This window comes from Poromitra crassiceps, assembly GCF_964638095.1.
Source record: "Poromitra crassiceps genome assembly, chromosome: 10".
NCBI lineage: Eukaryota > Metazoa > Chordata > Actinopteri > Beryciformes > Melamphaidae > Poromitra > Poromitra crassiceps.
In genome coordinates, this window is record NC_139631.1 from 28,523,519 (window position 1) to 28,545,386 (window position 21,868).

Consider the following 21,868-nt stretch of genomic DNA (forward strand, 5'->3'; position numbering starts at 1 on the left):
ACATATATGGGGGTATACGGTACTACAGTATGAGCCATTCAAAATGAATCTCAGCTACAGCAGCTCATATAGTTTCTATCAGCAGCAAATAGGCAAAGAAGACCCAGGGCTGACATATAGCATGGCTTCCTTTGACCAGCTCTGCTTTGTTTCAGTGCCCCAGATACTATTGGATTACTGCAGCAGAATGGAGACATAATGGACAATCAATAGCAGAGTTAAATCTAGGCGCCAACAAGAGATAGATAGACTTATCCAGGAGAGAAGACAGCTTAAGAGGCAGTGGAGGAAAGCTACAGAGGTTGAGAAGGAAGGCATTGATTGCTTGCAGTCAGATGTGAGGGATCGGTTGGCAGTTTTAAGAAGAGCAGAGAGCATTAGGAAAAATAGGAAAAAGAAAGAGAGAGCTAGAATAGCATTCTATAAGGATCCATTTAGATTTGTGAAGTCATTGTTTAGTAAGGAAAAGAATGGTAGCCTTATGGTACCTAAGCAGAAGCTTGAGGAATATTTGGAGGAGGTTCACAAAGATAGGGAAAGGTTTAGAGAGATGACAGTCCCAGCTGATATTCCACCTATTGGTGAAATAGAGAGCCAGTGTGATGATAGCCCACCAAGGTGGAAAGAAGTTCAAGAAGTAGTGAGACGTGCAAGGGCCTCTTCAGCCCCGGGTCCTAATGGAGTCCCCTACCGGCTGTATAAGAGTGCTCCAGATGTGTTGCAGTTTCTATGGAAGCTGATGAAGGTAGTCTGGAAGAAGCAGGTTATTCCTAAGGCGTGGCGTAGAGCAGGGGGAATCTTCATTCCTAAAGAAAGGGACTCGTTAGAGATAAGTCAGTTTAGACCTATCAGTCTACTTAATGTTGAAGGGAAGGTTTTCTTTAGTGTTGTGGCACAGAGGCTGTCTAGTTATCTAGAAAAGAATAGGCTAATAGATACTTCGGTGCAAAAGGCTGGAATTCCCGGCTTCTCCGGGTGCTTAGAGCACACCAGCATGATCTGGCACCAAATCCAGTCAGCTAGGCGTGAGAAGAGAGACCTGCATGTAGTATTCTTGGACCTGGCTAATGCTTTCGGGTCAGTGCCGCATAGTCTGTTATGGGAGGCCTTTGATTTCTTTAGAGTGCCAGGTAGTATAAAGAGCTTAGTTAAAGCCTACTTCTTAGATATTCAACTCTGCTTTACCACAGCAGAGTACACTACAGCTTGGCAGCAGCTGGAGATAGGCATTATGGCAGGGTGTACAATTTCCCCATTAGCTTTTACCATGGCAATGGAGATCATTATTAGGGCTTCAAAATGGGTAGTGGGTGGAGAAAGGCTGCAGGGAGGGCTGCGGCTCCCTCCAATTAGGGCATACATGGATGACATGACGACTATGACGTCAACCGCTCCATGTACTAGCAGATTGTTGGATAAGTTAAATAGTAATCTGCAGTGGGCTAGAATGAAAGTGAAGCCAAGTAAGTCCAGGAGTATTTCAATCATTAAAGGGAGGGTAGTAGGTAAGAAGTTTGTTATAAATGATGAGGTGGTGCCTACAGTGTTAGAGAAACCAGTCAAGAGTTTGGGAAGATGGTATGATGCAAGTCTCAGTGATAAGGGACAGTTTGAGGAGGTGAGGCAGGAAATGATTCAAGGTATTTCAAGTATAGACAAGTCAGGGCTCCCAGGAAAGTTAAAGTTGTGGTGTTTGCAGTTTGGATTGTTGCCTCGGTTGATGTGGCCACTGACAGTGTATGAGGTTCCCCTTTCAAAGGTAGAAAAGCTAGAAAGGATGATTAACTCATTCATTAGAAAATGGCTCGGAGTCCCACGCTGCCTAAGCAGTGTAGCCTTATATGGGAAAGGCATATTGGAATTGCCATTATCTAGCCTGACAGAGGAGTTCAAGTGTGCTAAGGTTAGACTGGAAATGACTCTGACTCAGTCAAAGGATCCAGTGGTTAGGAGTGTAGCGCCCACAGTTAAAACAGGGAGGAAGTGGAACCCAAAGGAGGCAGTACAGCAAGCACAGTCAGCTCTTAGACACAGGGATATCATAGGTCAGGTGCAGCATGGGCGTGGAGGCTTAGGGTTGTGCATAGGGAAACCTGTGTGGAACAAGGCATCAGTAATAGAAAAGAGGAAGATGGTAGTTGAAGAAGTACATAGGCAAGAGGAGGCAGTAAGATGTACTAAGGCAGTGTCGCAGGCAAAGCAAGGGCAGTGGGTGAACTGGGAGAGTGTAGAGAAGAGAAAGTTGAAGTGGAGAGAGTTGTGGAGCATGGAGGCCAGCAGAATTAGATTTATTCTAGGGGCTACTTATGATGTGCTGCCATCTCCCCAGAACTTAAATCAGTGGTTGGGCGAGGATGGTGCCTGCCCGTTGTGTTCTAGTGTATGTACATTGAGGCATATACTGTCAGGGTGTAAGGTCAGTCTTTCCCAGGGGCGATACACCTGGCGTCACAACCAGGTGTTGAAATGTTTGGCAGCTGCAGTTGAGGAAAAGCGGCTAGAAGTAAATTCTCTAGTTGCTAGCAAAGAGACTAGACAGATCAAATTTGTACGTGAGGGAGAAAAGATTAGACCAATTAAGGTCAGGCACAAGTTAGGGCAGCTAAGTGTAGGTGGAGCCTGGGAAATGAGGGTTGACTTGAATGAACAGCTAGTCATCCCAGCATATATAGTTAGCACCCGGCTACGTCCGGACTTGTTACTGTGGTCTGAGGTAGAGAAGAGAGTTTATTTTATCGAACTCACAGTCCCGTGGGAAGATCGAGTTGAGGAGGCTTATGAGCGCAAGAAAGCTAGGTATGCTGAAATGGCAGCAGAGGCAGAGCAGCGAGGTTGGAGGGCTCGAGTGCGGCCTGTAGAGGTGGGCTGCCGTGGTTTTGTGGCAAAGTCCGTTATTGCCTTACTAACTGAGTTGGGCATTCGGGGACGGAGCCTGAAACTTGCGGTTAGCAACATGTCTCAGGCAGCAGAACGAGCAAGTGAATGGCTGTGGATAAGGAGGAAACATGCTAGCTGGGGAGCTCGCTAAGGTCAGATTGATATGTTTGTTGTTGGTCATGATTAACGGTCCGCATCAACAGGGCTGAATCATTGACGGTGGTGGTGTAGTTAGGGATTGTTTGTTGTTGGTCATGATTAACGGTCCGCATCAACAGGGCTGAATCATTGACAGTGGTGGTGTAGTTAGGGATTGTTTGTTGTTGGTCATGATTAACGGTCCGCATTAACAGGGCTGAATCATTGACAGTGGTGGTGTAGTCAGGAATGTCATACCGAACTGACCTGGATAGCTAGGCTTAGATAGTGAGGTAATATGCAGTTGTGCGGTGGTAGCATGGAGGGGGGTGTTTCCAGGACGCTGGATTACACCGTTAAGCCTTCTTGAGGTGTCGTGGGCCTAACTTAACGAAACGTCGGTGAAGGAAGGTGCCCACTTGAAAACCCCAATGACATGTTTCATACTGCTGTTGGCTAGGGTAGGTAACTGGTGATTTGTGTCTTGTTTATTAGTTTGTTAGCCTGTTAGCTTGTTTTATTCTGGATTGGGCTTCTAAATGTGTTTTTCCTCGGATTTTGGCACAAGGGATAGTAACATCTTGTCCTGTGTATTAATTAATACTAAAGCTAGCTTAGGCTAGTGACTGTTGTGAATAGTGCAGCTGACAACTAGGGAAAGACCTAGTGACAGCATGGAAAGACAGCTGACAGGAGGGATTAGACCCCATCGGGGCTGCAATGGGTTAGCTGCTCATTGTGGCAGTAGCCAAGGCCAATAGGCCATTGGTTACACCCAAACTTGCTACGAAACAGAATTATGAAAAAACACCCCTAGAGTCTGCGAGAGCGGGGGCGGAAGATGACTCACCTATGGTTGACACGGTTATTGACTCTGGAACGGACTTGACTATGAGTAGGGAAAACATGTCAGTGGAAGCCACTAGTTCAGATGTAGATGGAAAGAAGCGTCAGGTTTGCTTGTGTGGCTGGCAGAAGGTAACAACTTTGAGGGGCCTTAGAATCCATCAAGGCAGGAAGAGGTGCTTGGTAGAGGGAACACAGGGACCCCGCATTGATAATTATTTCTTAAGAAGTTTATCAAGTCAGTCGGGTGAAGTCCAGCGACAGGAAGTAACCCACAGCTCGCAGGACATCAGCACCCCTGATGTTGAGGCAGGTCCTAGCACCGAGGAAAGCAGAGAGGCCAGCCAGCCAAAAAGGGAGAAGATTAGCGGTCAGAAGCCTAGAGTTAAGTGGCCAGGTGCAGCGGAAAGTAGGAAGTGGGAAGATATCAATAGTGATTTGGTTAGGATGTTAGAGAAGCTTAAAGGAACTGCTGAGAGTAAGTTGGATAAAATGGGAGATTGTATTTATGATTATGGTAAGGAAAGGTTTGGCGTCTTTGAGAAAAGGAAGAAACTAGAGGGTGAGGTAGTTAAATCTAGGCGCCAACAAGAGATAGATAGACTTATCCAGGAGAGAAGACAGCTTAAGAGGCAGTGGAGGAAAGCTACAGAGGTTGAGAAGGAAGGCATTGATTGCTTGCAGTCAGATGTGAGGGATCGGTTGGCAGTTTTAAGAAGAGCAGAGAGCATTAGGAAAAATAGGAAAAAGAAAGAGAGAGCTAGAATAGCATTCTATAAGGATCCATTTAGATTTGTGAAGTCATTGTTTAGTAAGGAAAAGAATGGTAGCCTTATGGTACCTAAGCAGAAGCTTGAGGAATATTTGGAGGAGGTTCACAAAGATAGGGAAAGGTTTAGAGAGATGACAGTCCCAGCTGATATTCCACCTATTGGTGAAATAGAGAGCCAGTGTGATGATAGCCCACCAAGGTGGAAAGAAGTTCAAGAAGTAGTGAGACGTGCAAGGGCCTCTTCAGCCCCGGGTCCTAATGGAGTCCCCTACCAGCTGTATAAGAGTGCTCCAGATGTGTTGCAGTTTCTATGGAAGCTGATGAAGGTAGTCTGGAAGAAGCAGGTTATTCCTAAGGCGTGGCGTAGAGCAGGGGGAATCTTCATTCCTAAAGAAAGGGACTCGTTAGAGATAAGTCAGTTTAGACCTATCAGTCTACTTAATGTTGAAGGGAAGGTTTTCTTTAGTGTTGTGGCACAGAGGCTGTCTAGTTATCTAGAAAAGAATAGGCTAATAGATACTTCGGTGCAAAAGGCTGGAATTCCCGGCTTCTCCGGGTGCTTAGAGCACACCAGCATGATCTGGCACCAAATCCAGTCAGCTAGGCGTGAGAAGAGAGACCTGCATGTAGTATTCTTGGACCTGGCTAATGCTTTCGGGTCAGTGCCGCATAGTCTGTTATGGGAGGCCTTTGATTTCTTTAGAGTGCCAGGTAGTATAAAGAGCTTAGTTAAAGCCTACTTCTTAGATATTCAACTCTGCTTTACCACAGCAGAGTACACTACAGCTTGGCAGCAGCTGGAGATAGGCATTATGGCAGGGTGTACAATTTCCCCATTAGCTTTTACCATGGCAATGGAGATCATTATTAGGGCTTCAAAATGGGTAGTGGGTGGAGAAAGGCTGCAGGGAGGGCTGCGGCTCCCTCCAATTAGGGCATACATGGATGACATGACGACTATGACGTCAACCGCTCCATGTACTAGCAGATTGTTGGATAAGTTAAATAGTAATCTGCAGTGGGCTAGAATGAAAGTGAAGCCAAGTAAGTCCAGGAGTATTTCAATCATTAAAGGGAGGGTAGTAGGTAAGAAGTTTGTTATAAATGATGAGGTGGTGCCTACAGTGTTAGAGAAACCAGTCAAGAGTTTGGGAAGATGGTATGATGCAAGTCTCAGTGATAAGGGACAGTTTGAGGAGGTGAGGCAGGAAATGATTCAAGGTATTTCAAGTATAGACAAGTCAGGGCTCCCAGGAAAGTTAAAGTTGTGGTGTTTGCAGTTTGGATTGTTGCCTCGGTTGATGTGGCCACTGACAGTGTATGAGGTTCCCCTTTCAAAGGTAGAAAAGCTAGAAAGGATGATTAACTCATTCATTAGAAAATGGCTCGGAGTCCCACGCTGCCTAAGCAGTGTAGCCTTATATGGGAAAGGCATATTGGAATTGCCATTATCTAGCCTGACAGAGGAGTTCAAGTGTGCTAAGGTTAGACTGGAAATGACTCTGACTCAGTCAAAGGATCCAGTGGTTAGGAGTGTAGCGCCCACAGTTAAAACAGGGAGGAAGTGGAACCCAAAGGAGGCAGTACAGCAAGCACAGTCAGCTCTTAGACACAGGGATATCATAGGTCAGGTGCAGCATGGGCGTGGAGGCTTAGGGTTGTGCATAGGGAAACCTGTGTGGAACAAGGCATCAGTAATAGAAAAGAGGAAGATGGTAGTTGAAGAAGTACATAGGCAAGAGGAGGCAGTAAGATGTACTAAGGCAGTGTCGCAGGCAAAGCAAGGGCAGTGGGTGAACTGGGAGAGTGTAGAGAAGAGAAAGTTGAAGTGGAGAGAGTTGTGGAGCATGGAGGCCAGCAGAATTAGATTTATTCTAGGGGCTACTTATGATGTGCTGCCATCTCCCCAGAACTTAAATCAGTGGTTGGGCGAGGATGGTGCCTGCCCGTTGTGTTCTAGTGTATGTACATTGAGGCATATACTGTCAGGGTGTAAGGTCAGTCTTTCCCAGGGGCGATACACCTGGCGTCACAACCAGGTGTTGAAATGTTTGGCAGCTGCAGTTGAGGAAAAGCGGCTAGAAGTAAATTCTCTAGTTGCTAGCAAAGAGACTAGACAGATCAAATTTGTACGTGAGGGAGAAAAGATTAGACCAATTAAGGTCAGGCACAAGTTAGGGCAGCTAAGTGTAGGTGGAGCCTGGGAAATGAGGGTTGACTTGAATGAACAGCTAGTCATCCCAGCATATATAGTTAGCACCCGGCTACGTCCGGACTTGTTACTGTGGTCTGAGGTAGAGAAGAGAGTTTATTTTATCGAACTCACAGTCCCGTGGGAAGATCGAGTTGAGGAGGCTTATGAGCGCAAGAAAGCTAGGTATGCTGAAATGGCAGCAGAGGCAGAGCAGCGAGGTTGGAGGGCTCGAGTGCGGCCTGTAGAGGTGGGCTGCCGTGGTTTTGTGGCAAAGTCCGTTATTGCCTTACTAACTGAGTTGGGCATTCGGGGACGGAGCCTGAAACTTGCGGTTAGCAACATGTCTCAGGCAGCAGAACGAGCAAGTGAATGGCTGTGGATAAGGAGGAAACATGCTAGCTGGGGAGCTCGCTAAGGTCAGATTGATATGTTTGTTGTTGGTCATGATTAACGGTCCGCATCAACAGGGCTGAATCATTGACGGTGGTGGTGTAGTTAGGGATTGTTTGTTGTTGGTCATGATTAACGGTCCGCATCAACAGGGCTGAATCATTGACAGTGGTGGTGTAGTTAGGGATTGTTTGTTGTTGGTCATGATTAACGGTCCGCATTAACAGGGCTGAATCATTGACAGTGGTGGTGTAGTCAGGAATGTCATACCGAACTGACCTGGATAGCTAGGCTTAGATAGTGAGGTAATATGCAGTTGTGCGGTGGTAGCATGGAGGGGGGTGTTTCCAGGACGCTGGATTACACCGTTAAGCCTTCTTGAGGTGTCGTGGGCCTAACTTAACGAAACGTCGGTGAAGGAAGGTGCCCACTTGAAAACCCCAATGACATGTTTCATACTGCTGTTGGCTAGGGTAGGTAACTGGTGATTTGTGTCTTGTTTATTAGTTTGTTAGCCTGTTAGCTTGTTTTATTCTGGATTGGGCTTCTAAATGTGTTTTTCCTCGGATTTTGGCACAAGGGATAGTAACATCTTGTCCTGTGTATTAATTAATAGAGGGTTGAAGACTGGGCTTTCATGATCTTCACAACCCCCAGCGAGATGTTAGATAAGATGTAGATGTTAGATAAACACATATCTGGATTTGGTTGGATACAATCAAGAAGACACAGCCAAGGTTGTGGCTTGTGGGGCGCCCGTCCACATCCTGCTGAGACCCTGGTGGAAACACTCTCCCCTAATTGGGCCCATTGACAGCACGGCCATTACATAATTGGCTCAGTTACCTCGGCCATGTCAAATAGTTGCTTGTGTGAAATTTGTCATGTTGACATGAGGAATCCACCTAAGCTGTGGGCTCCCGTACCCGAGCGGGAGCGATCAGTCCTGTAGAGGGCGATAAACAAATCAAATATATAGTCCTCCCCCATCGCAAAACATTCCCATTTATTCCCTGGCTGTTGCGGATATTTCAAGAATGTCTGTGTAATGTATCGTCCACAGACAAACAGTGAGGCAGGCAGGCAGAGGAGGAGGAAGAGACCGGGGAAGGGGGGGGGGGGGGGGGGGGTTTCGAGGCTTGAAAAGAGACTGATGCTGCTGTGTCTTTGTAAGGAGAGCTTCAGTCAAGCTGAAATATTCTGCACATCACTCTGTAAGATGTTTATCCCACCAAGAGTAGGGCTGCGGGCGATATGGAGCAAAAGTCATTATCTCTGTATTTTTAGACTGAGTGGCGATACATAATACATACAGATATACAGATGCATGTGTGCGATGTCACAAACAATCAACTTTTATTACAACCCAACTGTGATCAAAATAAAATGAAAAGACAAGGGTTTCCTTCCCCGACTATTTTAGTGCTTTCACAAAATATTTACACAATGAGGTTTTTGATCATCATCGGTAATGTGGATATAATGACTAAGTGGGTAAAGGCAAATAACAGAACAGAGCATTCTGGTCAGTTCAGAAAATGACATCACTTTACTGTAATGTAGCTTTTAAAGCCAGGAAAAGACTTATGATCCCATATCACAATATTACGATATCCAAAATCTTTAGACGATATCTACTCCTCCTGAGGCACTAAACCAGCTTTTCATCAAACAAAATGCACACAAAGTAAACACAAAACCAAAATGGATCCAGTCAAAACACACGTGCACACACATACAGGTTTTTGCAAACAAACACAGACACCAACGCATAGACGCGTACATGACGTGCACACACACACACACACACACACACACACACACACACACACACACACACACACACACACACACACACACACACACACACACACACACACACACACACACACACACACACACACACACACACACACACACACACACACACACACACACACACTCTCTCTCTAAAGTTCCTGGGCCAAAGGAAGCAGCTATTATTCGGGGTTGTTTTGGGTGAGTCTCGTTCCAGATTTTGCTGCGTCCTCACTGTTTGTTTTGGTCCCTGTGAGGGATGAGCTGCGCTGCAGCTTGTGTCTGTGTGCGTAGTACAGCGGGCACTGCAGAGCTGCAGCGAGGGGGGGGGGGGGGGGGGCACAGAGCTAGCCTATACCTCTAAAGGACACCGTGATCTATTTCTTAACATTACACCACGCTCTGAGAAGAAGCATGACAGAGGCATAAAGAATAGGAGCTCTTGGGAATGAGGACGGCAACACTGTCCCCGGCTGTCACACACACACACACACACACACACACACACACACACACACACACACACACACACACACACACAGAGTGCAGAGTGGACAGAGAGTGTGCTCAGCTCAAAGCGCAAAGTCTCCATCAATCTGAATCGCTGTTTCAGTGCTTCACATGGACGGTCTCAAGTGCGACGGCTGTACGATATAAGGATATATACTGCTGGGCAGGGCAACTGACTCCACTGTACGATATAAGGATATATACTGCTGGGCAGGGCAACTGACTCCACTGTACGATATAAGGATATATACTGCTGGGCAGGGCAACTGACTCCGCTGTACGATATAAGGATATATACTGCTGGGCAGGGCAACTGACTCCGCTGTACGATATAAGGATATATACTGCTGGGCAGGGCAACTGACTCCACTGTACGATATAAGGATATATACTGCTGGGCAGGGCAACTGACTCCACTGTACGATATAAGGATATATACTGCTGGGCAGGGCAACTGACTCCACTGTACGATATAAGGATATATACTGCTGGGCAGGGCAACTGACTCCACTGTACGATATAAGGATATATACTGCTGGGCAGGGCAACTGACTCCACTGTACGATATAAGGATATATACTGCTGGGCAGGGCAACTGACTCCACTGTACGATATAAGGATATATACTGCTGGGCAGGGCAACTGACTCCGCGCATCTCAACTCATCATATGTGAGGACTGGATGTGACCTTTCCCACCAAAGGCAAATGATGGAGATAGAGTGAGAGAGTGTAGGTGAGGGGGAGAGAGAGCGGCGCTGAGAGCTTCATGACGACACTACAGATAGCAATGACCTTTTACGTGTGGCATGAAGACAGAGCATGGAAAAGATGAGCTAGGCAGAGGGAGGGAGAGAGACACAGAGGAGGGAGAGAGACACACAGAGAGGAGGGAGAGAGACACACACAGAGGAGGGAGAGAGACACACACACACACAGAGGAGGGAGAGAGAGACACAGAGGAGGGAGAGAGAGACACACAGAGGACACACACAGAGGAGGGAGAGATACACACACACAGAGGAGGGAGAGAGACACACACAGAGGAGGGAGAGAGACACACACACAGAGGAGGGAGAGAGACACACACAGAGGAGGGAGAGAGACACACACAGAGGAGGGAGAGAGACACACACACAGAGGAGGGAGAGAGACACACACAGAGGAGGGAGAGAGACACACACACAGAGGAGGGAGAGAGACACACACAGAGGAGGGAGAGAGACACACAGAGGAGGGAGAGAGACACACAGAGGAGGGAGAGAAAGACACAGAGGAGGGAGAGAGAGACACACAGAGGAGGGAGAGAAACACACAGAGGAGGGAGAGAGACACACAGAGGAGGGAGAGAGACACACAGAGAGGAGGGAGAGAGAGACACACAGAGGAGGGAGAGAGACACACAGAGAGGAGGGAGAGAGACACACAGAGGAGGGAGAGAGAGACACAGAGGAGGGAGAGAGACACACAGAGGAGGGAGAGAGACACACAGAGGAGGGAGAGAGACACACACAGAGGAGGGAGAGAGACACACAGAGGAGGGAGAGAAACACAGAGGAGGGAGAGAGACACACAGAGGAGGGAGAGAGAGACACACAGAGGAGGGAGAGAAACACACACAGAGGAGGGAGAGAGACACACAGAGGAGGGAGAGAGACACACACAGAGGAGGGAGAGAGACACACAGAGGAGGGAGAGAAACACAGAGGAGGGAGAGAGACACACAGAGGAGGGAGAGAGAGACACACAGAGGAGGGAGAGAAACACAGAGGAGGGAGAGAGACACACAGAGGAGGGAGAGAGAGAGACACACACACAGAGGAGGGAGAGAGAGACACACACACACAGAGGAGGGAGAGAGAGACACACACACACAGAGGAGGGAGAGAGAGACACACACACACAGAGGAGGGAGAGAGAGACACACACACACAGAGGAGGGAGAGAGAGACACACACACACAGAGGAGGGAGAGAGACACACACACAGAGGAGGGAGAGAGACACACACAGAGGAGGGAGAGAGACACACAGAGGAGGGAGAGACACACACACACAGAGGAGGGAGAGAGAGACACAGAGGAGGGAGAGAGACACACACAGAGGAGGGAGAGACACACACACAGAGGAGGGAGAGAGAGACACAGAGGAGGGAGAGAGACACACAGAGGAGGGAGAGAGAGACACAGAGGAGGGAGAGAGACACACAGAGGAGGGAGAGAGAGACACACACACACAGAGGAGGGAGAGAGAGACACACAGAGGAGGGAGAGAAACACACACAGAGGAGGGAGACTGTGGGCAAAAGAGAATATCAACAAAAGGTGTGATGCTTTTAAATATTTAGATGGATTCTACCCTTATGATCTCTGCAATGTACAGCAACCAGCACGCAAACGCTTGTTTCTCTGCAGAACAGCCCGTGCAGACTGAGACCTGATTATATTGTATTGTATTGTATCTGTAATAACCCAAACAATAGGTTTGTAGTAATAAAGCATGTGCATGATCACAAAGATGTACAGAACCCGGAATGAAGATACGTTGTTTTCTAAGATGAAGAGAATACCAGAGACCCAGAGAGAAGAAGAGAGAGAGAGAGAAGTCAGTCTGTGTGTTTGTTATTCAGAGAGCGTCCCTCTCTAGTTCCACTCTGCATGAGAAGCAGTGAGGAGCAGGTCGCCCTCTGTGTCCAGAGAGTCACATGACTCGACGGGGGGGAACGAGAGAGGGAGAAACACACAGAGAGATGAGTATATAGAGAGAGGACAGAGACAATGGTCTCTAAAGCAGCGAGGCAGGGAGAGACCTCCCTTACAGAAAGAAAGATATACTAACAGCACAACCAGTGTCTCCACAGCAGAAGGGACAGGGAGGGTTTTGGCTTATTACGTTCAACCAACTATGTCTACGCACGCAGGCTAGGATAGCCTCCGCACCCAACATCAGAAAACATGATCACATGACAAGGGAGAGAGAGAGAGAGAGAGAGAGAGAGAGAGAGAGAGAGAGAGAGAGAGAGAGAGAGAGCTTTGCCCATACCACATCCCAGTCAAGCCCAGCTCAGCTTTACTCTGCCCTGTCCTGGAGTCCAAGGTCCCCTTGGTCTCCTTGGAGGCAGAAGGGTGACAGGCAGGATTATTATGCATATCTCTGCAGACTGGCCGGGGCCCTGTTTGTCAGCCTCAGCAGTGAACAGGCACGGGGGTCAGAGGTCAGAAACTTGAGAGAGGGGAGGGTAGCTGCAGAGCGAGAGAGAGAGAGAGAGAGAGAGAGAGAGAGAGAGAGAGATTGCGCTACAGAAACACATTTTCATCTTGCCCACTGTTTCAGTTTTTTTCTCTCTCCCCACTTGCTTGTCTCCATTCTCCCTTCATTCGCTCTCTCGTTCTAACACCCTCGGGTCCCCACACTGCAGGCCTCTCTCAGCCTTGCCAGGGCAGGGGGGAGGGAGGGGGGGGGGGGGGGGGGGAGCAGAGGGGTGCTGAGCTGGGCCAAAACAACAACAAACAAACATTGTAACCTCCGGCCAATCCGAATTCCTGCTAGCCTAATGTGTACTGACCAGTCAGTCCGGACGCCAACAACCGCCAACCAACCAATCCTTATCCAGTAGAGTCCCATCAGCAGCCAATCACAGTTGCCGGCCTCCTCTGGGACATTTTTCACAGTCTGGAAAGCCAGTGCCGACATGCTGCAGGGCCAGGGAGGGGGGTGGGAGGGGGGACTCCCTTTGGAGGTCATTAAGATCACAGTGATGATAACACTGGGAAATTCTACATCTCGATTCAGCTGTTGTTAAGTAACTATAAAGGACATTTTTAACAGTCCCTGACATTGGCATTCATTGACAATCTTCCCCAGATTAACATATCTCTGTGCAAACAGCTGAATGGAAGAGTTCAGACAGCGCACTGAGCGCAGTAGAAGCAAAAAAAAAAGGTTTGGGACTGCGAGTGCTAATGACATGTCAGGTGACGTCACACAGCGTGACATGAGGCTTGTGGATTGTTGTGTCGATGTGTGTCTTCAGTCTGAGTGATGAAGAGCTTCCTTCACGCTCAGCATGAGCAGCACACCAGAGAATGCTGATTGTAATGACACCGCCTTCACAGACTATTTACAGGGAGGCCTCTATGGCCCGCCCACGCTGGAGGCAGATTGTTGTGGTCTGCTCAAAATGCCAAGCCTATAAACATTTGTACAGTAATACTGGCTTTTTTCAAGAATTTTAACACTGGAGTTATAGTTATGAACCCGTGTCTGTATTTGATCTAGCCTTGTTTCATCTCTAGACCACATCAAAACCAGTTTTCAAGTGTCTTTCAGTCAACACATCGCAGTTTTTCTACAGAACGTTGCACACGCTTACATGTTGACACTACCTTAGGGCTAATGTATATCACTTTACTCAAGCATATGAACACAGGATCAGGGGCTTGGCTGAGTTCAGGAGATGATTTCCAACCCAGATCATCCAACTGACATCAGAGTTTATGCACGTGCCCCTGGTATTCCTCCTTTATTTTCGAATTTATTTCAAGGCCTCTGAGGTGAGCAAAGATACTGATAATAAAAGACATTTGATTATGAGGTCTGACTCCTGGCTGTGTCCTGGTTGCTATCTACAGTATATGCTGCATGCTATGTGCTGACATGAGAGCAGCCTGTCCAGTGAATGAGCACACTGAGACGGATAACAGAGGCAGAGCAGATCATGCTGTGCTGAGGTAGAGGTGCAACACATCAGAGTCACAGTATATGGGTCATATTGCCGGGCCCAGCCCAAGGTAGAACCAGACCTCAGACCGGAACCTCCGAGGCCAAAGAGGAAGAACAGTCCCCAAGTGACGTAGGGTATATGCACTGAGCTGCATCAATATTTTCAATATTGGTTCTTGCTTCTGGTTCTGAACCCATAGAACTTTGCACTACTGTAAAAACACTGTAGATGGAATCTCTAACGCTTCAGCCCCTCCACAGAGGTCAGTGCTCTCAGAATAGGACACTACACTGAGAAACATTTGCACCTATTCAATAATCCCCCAGTGAATCATGTGCTCCAGCCACTAGTATCCTCTTTGGGTTCAGTCACTGTGAAGTGGCCCATTGAACATTTTTTCCCCCCAGTTGACTGTAAAAACAGGTTCAATCACAACAAACAAACAATTATCTCAAAGAAAGAAATTGGTGCAGTGGGATGCAAAGTCCATCAAGCTTATATGAAGGCAGCAGCAACTACAATGGTTGTTATCATAAATATTACATGCTCCGAGGAGGGAAACGTGAAAAGTTTGACACGGTGCTGATTAACCTGAGATGAGGAGCTTATGGAAGCAAGAAAACACGTTTTATGCTTTCAAGTCAAACCATAACAAGTGGGACATAGCACATTAGCACATTAGCACTTGGACCTAGAACACAGGGAGAGAGGAGCCTTGGAAAGAGGAATCAGGATGGCCGCGGCATGAAGGGAGGTCACATTCAACACAAACATTACGAGGTGCCTGATTTCACTATCAAAACACAGTAAGGGATTTTTTATCACAACATCTTGAAGCAACCAGACCAGACCCTCCTTACCCAATGTGGGTCCACACCCCAGCATACGGACATTCACTTCAGTCCATTAAGGAGAGAGACTGGGGACCTACAGAGAACTGACTTGACTGTCTTAAATGAGACTCATAAGGCTGTCAGGGTCCTATCACTGCATGGAGCCCACAGTGCAGCACGAGTTAGGGTCCTATCACTGCATGGAGCCCACAGTGCAGCACGAGTTAGGGTCCTATCACTGCATGGAGCCCAGAGTGCAGCACGAGTTAGGGTCCTATCACTGCATGGAGCCCACAGTGCAGCACGAGTTAGGGTCCTATCACTGCATGGAGCCCACAGTGCAGCACGAGTTAGGGTCCTATCACTGCATGGAGCCCAGAGTGCAGCACGAGTTAGGGTCCTATCACTGCATGGAGCCCACAGTGCAGCACGAGTTAGGGTCCTATCACTGCATGGAGCCCACAGTGCAGCATGAGTTACGGTCCTATCACTGCATGGAGCCCAGAGTGCAGCACGAGTTAGGGTCCTATCACTGCATGGAGCCCACAGTGCAGCACGAGTTAGGGTCCTATCACTGCATGGAGCCCACAGTGCAGCACGAGTTAGGGTCCTATCACTGCATGGAGCCCACACTGCAGCACGAGCTGCACAGGCTGCTCTTTAACCCAAGATCACCAGCTCCTCTAGCTGTCGAGAGCACGACCACCTCTCCACACAGAGGCCGGTACAGTAAGCTAAATATTAAAAATGTGGCCTTCTTCTGCTTACAAGCAGTGTCAATCTCTAATGCTTAAAGCCACAATCAGTTTTCCAATTACTAATTTAAGACACAATCTGACGGATTAAATCACACAGCGATAAAAGCCCAAGGAAGGAGAGGAGACAAAAAGACGAGTCACAGAATGAATATGATTTGCATTGACGAGGTGTGGGCTCTACAGTGTTATGGCACTTTAGTTGCTTCTCAGATGGAAAATATGACATAATACACAGACGCTGCTTACTCTGGAGAACATCATATCAGTGCAAGGACAGCAGATGGGACAGCGCTGGAGCTCAACTATTATTCCTAAGGAGAGAGCAGGGCATTTGCATGCGCTGCTTTCCCTTTCAAACATCCTCTGTGGCAAGCTGAGCAGCCGAGCTCCAGCCAGACCAACGCCACGGCCGCCCAGTCAAATCAGGAGGAAACAGGAAGTTCACAAAGAAGCCATGGGCTCATATTTCTCTGTAGCACCTTGTCCTTGTCCCAAAGCCTGCTTTTAAACCAGTCTGAGGCTCAGGCGTGTGTGATGATTACCCTGCGATCATCTGGACAAGCTTGATCCAAACCAGTGAGTGGTGTCTATGATCAAAGACTTTTGGAGCGATCACAAAACACCAATAACACGTTTCTTTCTGAAAGATAACTTGCTTTATTAGACCGTTTGCAGGCCAGATTCGGACCCAGGATGTTGCGGATACATGGGATTCACATTGGAAACTGAAATAGGCTGCATTTATTGGCACCACAAGTTCAACAGAAAGAGGAAATGAAATACCAGAAACATGCAAGTCTCTCTCCCACATCAGTCACAAAATCACATCCCAGCAGTTTCAATGCCACCAACGTCATCCGTTTCTTTCATCATGACAAAGCACTTGTAGTAAACCTCTCTCGCTCTCTCGCTCTCAACCTCAGACACACATACACAAACACAATTTCATCTACTGTATTAAAATTAAGTTCCTGTAGATAAAACAATGATCTAATGTCAGATAAACACAATTAATTGCTCACTGAGCCCAGCAGGTGAGCTGCCACTGAATGGCAACCAGTGAGTCCAGATCATTCCCTGGACATCACGCTTGATCAAGCCCAACAGGCTTGATCAAGCAGCTTTCGGCGCTCCACCTCCCCAGCCTCCCAGCATGGCATATAAAGTGACAGTTTATCTCTTTTTTCTCATGGGTTCTAGTGGAGCTATTCCACAACTGCAGAGCCCAGTGATTAGTTTGGTGGAGGGATGGATCAGGGTGGAGGAGGGATCGAGGAGGGAGAGCCTGCGGCTGCTGGCTGCCAGGAGCAGAAATGTAGCACTTTACTGTAAAGGAATATGATAAATTATGTTGAGGCACAGGCCAGGAAATATGAGGCAGGTCCAACACAGCATCTAATAATGTAGATACTGTAATATATGATATAGGAAATTGATGGGATAATAGTCTGCGATACAAGTCAGCATAGCTTCTCAGTATGATGGGTGGGTCAGGTTTATAAAGAGGTCGAGGGTTACTACAGCTGTAAGTTTTAAACAGCAGGCAGCCTACAATATTATAAGCTCAAACAAAAATGTACTGAGGTCAGATTTCGATAGTGAATTCTTTACACATGAATGATTTCCAAGCTGTTCTAACAGTAACAGTAACACTGATATCAGTCAGAAACTGTTACACAACACCTTCTTGCAGTAGATGCTTGCATCAGTTCCCATCATTTATGGACAGAATGTCGCTGTTTCTCACCTTATTGCATATAAACACAGAGTTGCCGAAAACACCAACACGACACTTCCTCTTCAATGGGGCAATTATACCAAAGACGATGGGATTTCAAGCAGTAGAAGATCTATGATTATACCTTGCAGGTAAGATTTGATACAGAATCACACAGCGACTGTCAGCAGCTGGCACAGCCCCTGCAGACATCTCGGAAGCAATACCAAAGTTCTACGAGTAACGTTAGCCTATTCATAACAAGGATACAATTCATGTCAAATTAAAAGGTGGAATCCAACGTGTCCCCTCTATTTCGTCACATTTCAATTAACGCTACATTCAAATGTGTGTGTGTGTGTGTGGGGGGGGGGGGCTCCCTACAGAACTATTGATGCAATTAATTTCTCTTAATTTCACCCAGCGACAACTTTGAATCTGACTGTGAGCAGACAACTTGATCCAATGATGTCAGCGCACACCTGCAGTTTTTCACCTGTCACGAGAAGTGACACTTTCAAAGTATAAACATGAAAACTCCCAACATCATTTTGTCGAGCACATCACTAACAGCCTATTAAACTCACAATAATCTTACCAGATAGCGTCAATCGTCTTCTTTTCTGATGGTCGTGTAGAAATAAATGTGTTTTCCCCGAGTGCCTGCTGCAAGCAGTCCTCCCAGAAAGGCTTTCGCCCCGACCAGCAGTCGTTCCCCAGCAGATAGACGCGTCTCAGGTAAATGTAGTGTTTATTTCCACCGTATGCTAGCCTGGGACTGTGCACTGCCACTGTCGGTGAGACCGTGTCTGTTTCTCTCGCTGCCCTGCCTTTTGATTTGACATACAAGCATGCCATTCAGTGCACCAACACGGCCTGGAACGACTCGAACACGCCGCCTGCCGGCCACAAGCGGCGCTGCATCGTGGTTTTTTCCATGTGTGAGCCACAGTTGTATGGAGGGTGCATCGTGCCTAAATCAAATACAATACACACATTGAAATACTATGCACACATTGAAATACAATACACATATTGGAAATACAATAGCCTACATATATTGAAAATACAATACACATCTGAAGAATACAATAGCCTACATGTGTAACAATAAATACAATACCAAAATGCTTAAATACAATACACATATTGAAAATACAATAGGCCTACACATCTTGAAAATACAACTGTATTGTATTTTCGATATGTGTATTGTATTTCGATATGTGTATTGCCTTTTCGATATGTGTATTGTATTTCAATGTGTGTATTGTATTGAATTTTGGCATGAATAATCCTGACTGGCATTGAAAAACATGGCATATTTAGTTGTGTGTATTGTATTTAGTTGTGTGTATTGTATTTAGTTGTGTGTATTGTATTTAGTTGTGTGTATTGTATTTCAATCATGAGAGACTCGTAAGACATTTTAACAATCTTTTATTGAATCAAAATAAACAGTTTAAAGGAGGACTTACCTCCAAAACACTTTTTTTCAGCTTTTAACCAATATATATGACTTTGGGGGTGATGTGTGAAGAATTCTGGTCAGAATTTCCACATTTGACACCAAACTGTTGCCATTTTACCATTTGTATCATTTTTCAGCAGCATACCTGGCATAAGCGCCCTCTTAGGGTCAAAGACTGCTTTTTTTTTTTTTCTCAAATGAATGGGAGATTAGGAACACTTTGACGTCACAGTGTTCCCAAAGACTATGGGATTTCAAGATAATTACTCCCCTACCCCCCCTGTACCCTTTCGGCTCCTCAGAACTCCAAGCCTATTCCTATTGAAGTTTGCTCTTAAAATACTGAACCAAACGTCGTCAAAGTTGGCACATGTCTTAATTATAGTTAGTTTCCCGCTGAATGTGTCACTACTTTATTAATATCTTACCTGAATAAGCTCGAATGATGATGTATATATTATCAGTCCGAGTTGGAAGCAGCTGTCTCCAGCCCAGCCAGGCGGGAGAGAGTCCTACTGTAAACCTCATGCACTAGCTCCAAGCTCCGCGGGCGCGCGCAGCAGAGCAGAGCTCTCTGTGTTCTGAGAGTAGAGAGAGCAGTCTGATATTTCCGCAAACAAATATGGTCGCAGTTTAGCGCACATGTAAAATATAACGCTATACTACGACGTGACAACGTGACAAAGCTTCTCTAAACACATCGGCTACTATCATTTCCCTGCATCCCTCCTACTGAGATTATATCGGTAATGATTTTGGACAGACTGAATGCGCGGAGGAGAAGGAGAGATCTGCAGCTCTGCCCTGAGTAGCCCTGAGAGACACTCGCCTCGCTCCGACTACTGTGCCCGTCTGTGAAAAGCGTCCTGTCCAGTCGCACCTTCGCAAACAGATGCGGGATTCCCTCAATCCTGTACCCAATCTCAGACTGTATTCTCTAAATCGCACACCAGCTATTTCTGTCTGTTTGTTTGTTGCTCCGTGAGGTTACAAGCGCCCCATGCATGCAACAGGCTGTTTCGCCAGCCGGGGTCTGGCAGGAGGGAGGAGGCGCAGGCAGCCTGCACTGCGCTGAGAGGAAAAAACTTTTGCACAACTTTTAACAACAATCACGAAAAGCCCCCAAACTAAAATGAAAAAGGGACTATATGGCAACTTGGACGAGGGAATGACGTAGAGAAATCTCGCATTGTGTTACCCCAGAACGGGGGGTTTGTCGTATTGTGCGGTGTGCTGCTGTAACGAGCCCATGCCACTTTGCTCTCGTAACGTAGTTCAACACACTGCCATAGAGTTACATGCAGAAAAATAATTAAATTTCTAGTTCGCCACTGAATTACCAAATTGATATAACTTTCAACCATTTTGAGCAAAGCTCTTTCCATACAGGCCACCAGCGTTGGCTAATTGTTGATATTTATACAGATATGGCCCCTCTCAAATAAATTATTTTTGAGGCAATAGGCAAACTGTAATGGCGTCGATTTCCGAAAAAAAATCTGGACTTCAACACAGCCAAAGAGTCCAGTATAGACAAGAGCATATGTCATTTCTTGGTTTTTTCCATAGGTATTTTCAAATCACTGTTCTAATACATATCTAGGGGGTAAGTCCTCCGCATGGCGTATGACTCCATGATGTGACGCTCCTCTTGCTATGAGAGAGGGGGGGCGTCAGTGCTGTATGAGATAGAAAATCCCCCAAAGGAATTTAAAGTTTTTAAAACTGGGAGAGTGAAAACCAGGGGGGTCATGGAGCTCGCCGGGGTATGCTTTAGTCAGGACATGGGCTGACAGGGGATGATTTATGGATGCCGGGATGCCGGGGTATGCTTTAGTCAGGACATGGCCTGACAGGGATGATTTATGAATGCCGGGATGATGAGGGGCTGACTGGGGTTTTTTAGGCAATGGCAGGGATGCATGGGAGTTTGGACGTGGATTGCCCGGGCACGGGCACCTTTAATGAGAAATGGGAGAGTTTTGATCACCACCAACTAAGTGCTTGCTTCCTCTCAGTCATGGAAGGAGGGATCTTTGGGCTGATAACAGCATTTTGCTCTGGTCGGATGTAGGATGCATAGGCTGTTGAGGATCAGCGGCCCAATTGTTGAGGGGAGGCAGATGACACCCCCTGCGTGGCCGCAGATGTGGCTGCCCCAATCCTGAACGAGTGACTGGAATAGTTATCTGCTGGGACGTTGCATTTCTGGAGTGTTGTCTTGAAGTGATGAAGGAACCAGGATCTAGTCATGTGACGACGGGGAGAAATGAGGGAAAGTCGGGGCGCGTAAAAGAATAGCAGTCAAAAGTGCGATAAATGCTGCAGTAGTCGCCATCATCAAAAGCTCGCATTCAATCTCCCTTCTGCCCTTCTCGGCCATGATCCAATACGTTAAAATCAGACCCCCAACTAGTCCCTTGGCCCCCCTTTAGTTAGAGGGACCAGAGCCTCCTGGACTATCCCAGGAAGAGGGAGTAGACCCTCCTTGGCTGTCCCGGTTAGAGGGACCAGAGCCTCCTGGACTATCCCAGGAAGAGGGAGTAGATCCTCCTTGGCTGTCCCGGTTAGAGGGACCAGAGCCTCCTGGACTATCCCAGGAAGAGGGAGTAGACCCTCCTTGGCTGTCCCGGTTAGAGGGACCAGAGCCTCCTGGACTATCCCAGGAAGAGGGAGTAGACCCTCCTTGGCTGTCCCGGTTAGAGGGGCCAGAGCCTCCTGGACTATCCCAGGAAGACGGAGTAGACCCTCCTTGGCTGTCCCGGTTAGAGGGACCAGAGCCTCCTGGACTATTCCAGGAAGAGGGAGTAGACCCTCCTTGGCTTAGTAGTAGCTGTCCAGAAA

General features: G+C 47.2%; 1 protein-coding gene across 2 annotated transcripts in view; it reads right to left on the bottom strand.

Annotated features, from left to right (window-relative positions):
- Positions 1-18,295, bottom strand: part of pip5k1bb (phosphatidylinositol-4-phosphate 5-kinase, type I, beta b) — a 65,435-nt gene extending 47,140 nt beyond the window's left edge. For both annotated transcript variants that reach the window (XM_083644492.1, XM_083644491.1), the window contains exon 1: positions 18,152-18,295. The gene's annotated coding sequence lies outside the window, so the exon portion shown is untranslated. The remainder of the gene's footprint in view (positions 1-18,151) is intronic.
- Positions 18,296-21,868: the final 3,573 nt, after the last annotated feature.